The following is a 7,117-nucleotide window of genomic DNA, read 5'->3' as shown; positions in this document are numbered from 1 at the left end:
TGTCAGAAAGCCTTCAAGACATTATCCTACAGGAGACTAGTTGCAAAAGAGGGAGAAACAGGCAGGAGTAACATTAATGGATCCCTGGTGGGTAAGGGGATACGAACAGAAGTCATGATGAGAGGGGGAGACTTCAGAGTAGCGTCCATGGACCCAATTATATTCCTAATCTATGTGGAATATAGACTCCTTTCTATCAACGTCAGTTCTATTTCTGACGATGCAAAAATAATGAGGATGAATACGAAAAATGCTACAATAAGTTATAGGATGAACTGAGTAAAAATAAATGCAGGTCCGCCAAGTAGACACTAGAGTTCAACTGAAACAAGTGCAAAGTGATAAGGCTGGGATCTGGGAACAGGATGTCGGACGCTATGTACCACATAGAAGAGCCAGAAAGCCTCCAAGCATTTTATCTGGCGAACAAAAAGAGTCTCTGAGGATAATATAAGATCAAAGGTCTCCCCAGCGGCCCACAGCAAGAGAATATCACCGGCTGCACCAGGAGGATTGACCAACATATCAGGAATCTGAACTAAGAGTTATCCAGGACCTTTGATGCCATCCACTCCATGAACAATTCACGAACATGTCGAGCCAGTGTGGAGTCCTTAACTTGTTAAACACAAAACAAAGTTGGATAAAACTTCGAAGTGTGCCGTCATATTGGTCTCAGAGTCGAGAGGCATGAGTAACGAGGAAAGACTGAAGGGGTTATAAGCCTCACGTCACTGGAGGGGAGACGAAGCCCTAAGAGAGATATGATAACGAGATATGAATGAGATATGATAACCAAAATATACAAAATACTCAGGGGGGGGGGGGGGGAATAGACAGGACAAAAAAGGTCAGGCTAATAACCATGACCAGTACAACAACAAGGCAATACAGATGGAAACTAACTACCCAATTAAGACGCGGCGGCAGTAAAAGAACATTTTCATCGTCAGGATCGTTAACAAATCAAAAGCGGAAACAGTAGCGGAGGCAGACGCCACACACAGGTATATGTATGTGGGTGACAGGGCCCAGTCACCTCTCCGACCTGTACACTGGTCAAGTCAAGCTTGAGAGCCGAACCCAGGAGCTGTAATGTCATCCCAACAAGTGTACTTTGATGAACACAACAAGCGGAATGTGGGCGCGGGCACACACTCACACACACACACACACACACACACACACACACACACACACACACACACACACACACACACACACACACACACACACACACACACACACACACACACTCACACACACACACACACACACACACACACACACACACACACACACACACACACACAGTTTCAAATGTAGATATGATAGAGCCCAATAGGCTCAGGAATTTTCACCAGTTGATTGACAGTTGAGAGGCGGGACCAAAGAGCCAAAGCTCAACCCCCGCAAGCACAAATAGCTGAGTACAACTAGGTGAGTACACACACACACACACACACACACACACACACACACACACACACACACACACACACACACACACACACACACACACACACACATCTGGAGAGAAGGGACTTCGTGACAAATCGCCAACATGGATTCAGGGAGGGTAAATCTTGCCTTACAGGCTTGATAGAATTCTACGATCAGGTGACACAGATTAAGCAAGAAAGAGAGGGCTGGGCGGACTGCATTTTCTTGGATTGTCGGAAAGCCTTTGACACAGTACCGCATAAGAGGCTGGTACATAAGCTGGAGAGACAGGCAGGTGTTGCTGGTAAGGTGCTCCAGTGGATAAGGGAGTATCTAAGCAATAGGAAGCAGAGAGTTACGGTGAGGGGTGAGACCTCCAATTGGCGTGAAGTCACCAGTGGAGTCCCACAGGGCTCTGTACTCGGTCCTATCTTGTTTCTGATATATGTAAATGATCTCCCGGAGGGTATCGATTCATTTCTCTCAATGTTTGCGGACGATGCTAAAATTATGAGAAGGATTAAAACAGAAGAGGACTGTTTGAGGCTTCAAGAAGACCTAGACAAGCTGAAGGAATGGTCAAACAAATGGTTGTTAGAGTTTAACCCAACCAAATGTAATGTAATGAAGATAGGTGTAGGGAGCAGGAGGCCAGATACAAGGTATCATCTGGGAGAGGAAATTCTTCAGGAGTCAGAGAAGGAAAAAGACTTGGGGGTTGATATCACGCCAGACCTGTCTCCTGCAGCACATATCAAGCGGATAACATCAGCGGCATATGCCAGGCTGGCCAACATACGAACGGCATTCAGAAACTTGTGTAAAGAATCATTCAGAACTTTGTATACCACATATGTCAGGCCAATCCTGGAGTATGCAGCCCCAGCATGGAGTCCATATCTAGTCAAGGATAAGACTAAACTGGAAAAGGTTCAAAGGTTTGCCACCAGACTAGTACCCGAGCTGAGAGGTATGAGCTACGAGGAGAGACTACGGGAATTAAACCTCACTTCGCTGGAAGACAGAAGAGTTAGGGGGGACATGATCACCACATTCAAGATTCTGAAGGGGATTGATAGGGTAGATAAAGACAGTCTATTTAACACAAGGGGAACACGCACAAGGGGACACAAGTGGAAACTGAGTGCCCAAATGAGCCACAGAGATATTAGAAAGAACTTTTTTAGTGTCAGAGTGGTTGACAAATGGAATGCATTAGGGGGTGATGTGGTGGAGGCTGACTCCATACACAGTTTCAAGTGTAGATATGACAGAGCCCGATAGGCTCAGGAATCTGTACACCTGTTGATTGACGGTTGAGAGGCGGGACCAAAGAGCCAGAGCTCAACCCCCGCAAACACAACTAGGTGAGTACACACACGTTACAAGTGGAGTCCCGCAGGGGTCAGTCCTTGGACCTATACTGTTTCTGGTATATGTAAATGATCTCCCAGAGGGTATAGATTCGTTTCTCTCCATGTTTGCCGACGATGCAAAAATTATGAGGAGGATTGAAACAGAGGATGATAGCAGGAGGCTACAAGATGACCTAGATAGACTGAGTGAATGGTCCAACAAATGGCTGTTGAAGTTCAACCCGAGTAAATGCAAAGTAATGAAACTAGGCAGTGGAAACAGGAGGCCAGACACGGGATACAGAATAGGAGATGAAGTACTTAATGAAATAGACAGTGAGAAAGATCTAGGAGTTGATATCACACCAAACCTGTCTCCTGAAGCCCACATAAAGAGAATAACGTCTGCGGCATATGCGAGGCTGGCTAACATCAGAACGGCGTTCAGGAACCTGTGTAAGGAATCATTCAGAATCTTGTACACCACATATGTAAGACCAATCCTGGAGTATGCGGCCCCAGCATGGAGCCCGTACCTTGTCAAGCACAAGGCGAAGCTGGAAAAAGTCCAAAGATATACTACTAGACTAGTTCCAGAACTAAGAGGCATGAGTTATGAGGAAAGGCTACGGGAAATGCACCTTACGACACTGAAAGACAGAAGAGTAAGGGGGACATGATCACAACCTACAAAATCCTCAGGGGAATCGACCGGGTAAACAAGGATGAACCATTCAACACTGGAGGGACGCGAACAAGGGGACATAGGTGGAAGCTGAGTACCCAAATGAGCCACAGAGACGTTAGAAAGAACTTTTTCAGTGTCAGAGTAGTTAGTAAATGGAATGCATTAGGAAGTGATGTGGTGGCGGCTGACTCCATACACAGTTTCAAATGTAGATATGATAGAGCCCAGTAGGCTCAGGAATCTGTACACCAGTTAATTGACGGTTGAGAGGCGGGACCAAAGAGCCAAAGCTCAACCCCCGCAAGCACAAATAGGTGAGTACACACACAATTGCTGGGACCAGTTCTAATCCTAATATACGTGAACGACATATCTACAGGAGTCGAATCCTATATCTCGATGTTCGCGGATGACGCAAAATTAATGAGAATAGTTGAGACAGATGAGGATTGTAGGATCCTCCAAAAGGACTTGAACAAGCTGCAGAGATGGTTAGAGAAATGGCTACTGGAGTTCAAAACGAGCAGGTGTAAAGTTATGGCAATGGGAGACCAAAGGGTCAGTACTCAAGGAAAGGGAACTACCTACCTGTGACGACTAGAGAAAGAGACCTGGGAGTGGACGTAACACCTAATCTAACTCCTGAGGCACATATAAATAGGACAACGATAGCAGCGTACTCTACACTGGCAAAAGTTAGAATATCATTCAGAAACCTAAGTAACGAGGCATTTAGAGCGTTTTACACTATTTACGTGAGACCAGTCTTGAAGTATGCAACCCCCAACATAGAGTCCCCACCTGATGAAACATAAGGAAACTGGAAAAGGTTCAGAAGATTGCAACGAGGCTCGTCCCAGAGTTGCGAGGGATGGGATATGAAGAGCGACTGAGAGAACTGAACCTGACGACGCTAGAAAAAAGGAGGGAGCGGGAAGATATGATAGAAACATGTAAAATACTTAGGGGATATTGACAGAATGGAAATAGACGAAATGTTCACACTGAATACCATCAGTACAAGGGGGGGACATTGGTGGCTGCTGGAAACTCAGATAAGTCAAAATGATATTAGAAAGTTTTCTCTTAGCGTGAAAGTAGTGGGGAAATGTAATGAACTTAAGGAGCAGGCTGTGGAAGCAAATACCATTCACAGCTTTAAAACTTGATATAATAGGGAAATAAGACAGGAGCCATTGCTTTAAGCACCCGGCGGCTAGAAATGAGGGATCCATGAGCCAATGCTCGGACCTGCAGGCACAAATACGTGAGTACAAACACAGTCACACACACACACACACACAAGCTGGAGAGACAGGCAGGTGTAGCTGGTAAGGTGCTCCAGTGGATAAGAGAGTATCTAAGCAATAGGAAGCAGAGAGTTACGGTGAGGGGTGAGACCTCCGATTGGCGTGAAGTCACCAGTGGAGTCCCACAGGGCTCTGTACTCGGTCCTATCTTGTTTCTGATATATGAAAATGATCTCCCGGAGGGTATCGATTCATTTCTCTCAATGTTTGCAGACGATGCTAAAATTATGAGAAGGATTAAAACAGAAGAGGACTGTTTGAGGCTTCAAGAAGACCTAGACAAGCTGAAGGAATGGTCGAACAAATGGTTGTTAGAGTTTAACCCAACCAAATGTAACGTAATGAAGATAGGTGTAGGGAGCAGGAGGCCAGATACAAGGTATCATCTGGGAGAGGAAATTCTTCAGGAGTCAGAGAAGGAAAAAGACTTGGGGGTTGATATCATGCCAGACCTGTCTCCTGCAGCACATATCAAGCGGATAACATCAGCGGCATATGCCAGGCTGGCCAACATACTAACGGCATTCAGAAACTTGTGTAAAGAATCATTCAGAACTTTGTATACCACATATGTCAGGCCAATCCTGGAGTATGCAGCCCCAGCATGGTGTCCATATCTCGTAAAGGATAAGACTAAACTGGAAAAGGTTCAAAGGTTTGCCACCAGACTAGTACCCGAGCTGAGAGGTATGAGCTACGAGGAGAGACTATGGGAATTAAACCTCACTTCGCTGGAAGACAGAAGAGTTAGGGGGGACATGATCACCACATTCAAGATTCTGAAGGGAATTGATAGGGTAGATAAAGAGTCTGTTTAACACAAGGGGAACACGCACAAGGGGACACAGGTGGAAACTGAGTGCCCAAATGAGCCACAGAGATATTAAAAAGAACTTTTTCAGGGTCAGAGTGGTGGACAAATGGAATGCATTAGGAAGAGATGTGGTGGAGGCTGACTCCATACACAGTTTCAAGTGTAGATATGATAGAGCCCGATAGGCTCAGGAATCTGTACACCTGTTGATTGATGGTTGAGAGGCGGGACCAAAGAGCCAGAGCTCAACCCCCGCAAACACAACTAGGTGAGTACAACTAGGTGAGTACACAAACTAGGTGGTGGAAATAGGAGGCCAAACACATGATACAGAATAGGAGATGAAGTACTTAATGAAACGAACAGAGAGAAAGATCTAGGAGTTGATATCACACCAAACCTGTCTCCTGAAGCCCACATAAAAAGAATAACGTCTGCGGCATATGCGAGGCTGGCTAACATCAGAACAGCGTTCAGGAACCTGTGTAAGGAATCATTCAGAATCTTGTACACCACATATGTAAGACCAATCCTGAAGTATGCGGCCCCAGCAAGGAGCCCGTACCTTGTCAAGCACAAGACGAAGCTGGAAAAAGTCCAAAGGTATGCCACTATACTAGTCCCAGAACTAAGAGGCATGAGTTATGAGGAAAGGCTGCGGGAAATGCACCTTACGACACTGGAAGACAGAAGAGTAAGGGGAGACATGATCACAACCTACAAAATCCTCAGAGGAATCGACCGGGTAAACAAGGATAAACTATTCAACACTGGTGGGACGCGAACAAGGGGACACAGGTGGAAACTGAGTACCCACATGAGCCACAGAGACGTTAGAAGGAACTTTTTCAGTGTCAGAGTAGTTAACGGATGGAATGCATTAGGCAGTGATGTGGTGGAGGCTGACTCCATACACAGTTTTAAATGTAGATATGATAGAGCCCAGTAGGCTCAGGAATCTGTACACCTGTTGATTGACAGTTGAGAGGCGGGACCAAAGAGCCAAAGCTCAACCCCCGCAAGCACAAATAGGTGAGTATAAATAGGTGAGTACAAATAGGTGAGTACACACACACACACACACACACACACACACACACACACACACACACACACACACACACACACACACACACACACACACACACACACACACTCACACACACACACCCTTAGAAGCCTCGCGGCAGAGTGAACAGCGCTTGGGGGTCGTAGTCCTAATGGCCCAGGTTCGATTCCCGGCGGAGGCGGAAACAAACTGACAATATTTCTTTTACTCTGATGCATCAGTTCACCTAGCAGTAAATAGGTACCTGGGGAGTTAGAACGGCTGCTTCCTGGGGATGTGTGCCTGTGCGTGTGATAAAGAGAAATATATATTTAGCAGACATTACAGAGGAAAAAATATTGGTTAGAAAGGTGGGGTCCAAGAGCTAATAGCTCGCTTCTGCAGACACAAATAGTACATACACACACTCGTAATATTCACCCAACAACCCCTAATCTA

This window comes from Procambarus clarkii, chromosome 42 (genome assembly GCF_040958095.1).
Source record: "Procambarus clarkii isolate CNS0578487 chromosome 42, FALCON_Pclarkii_2.0, whole genome shotgun sequence".
NCBI lineage: Eukaryota > Metazoa > Arthropoda > Malacostraca > Decapoda > Cambaridae > Procambarus > Procambarus clarkii.
The sequence above is the reverse complement of the archived record's forward strand: the minus strand, read 5'-3'. Positions refer to the sequence as shown.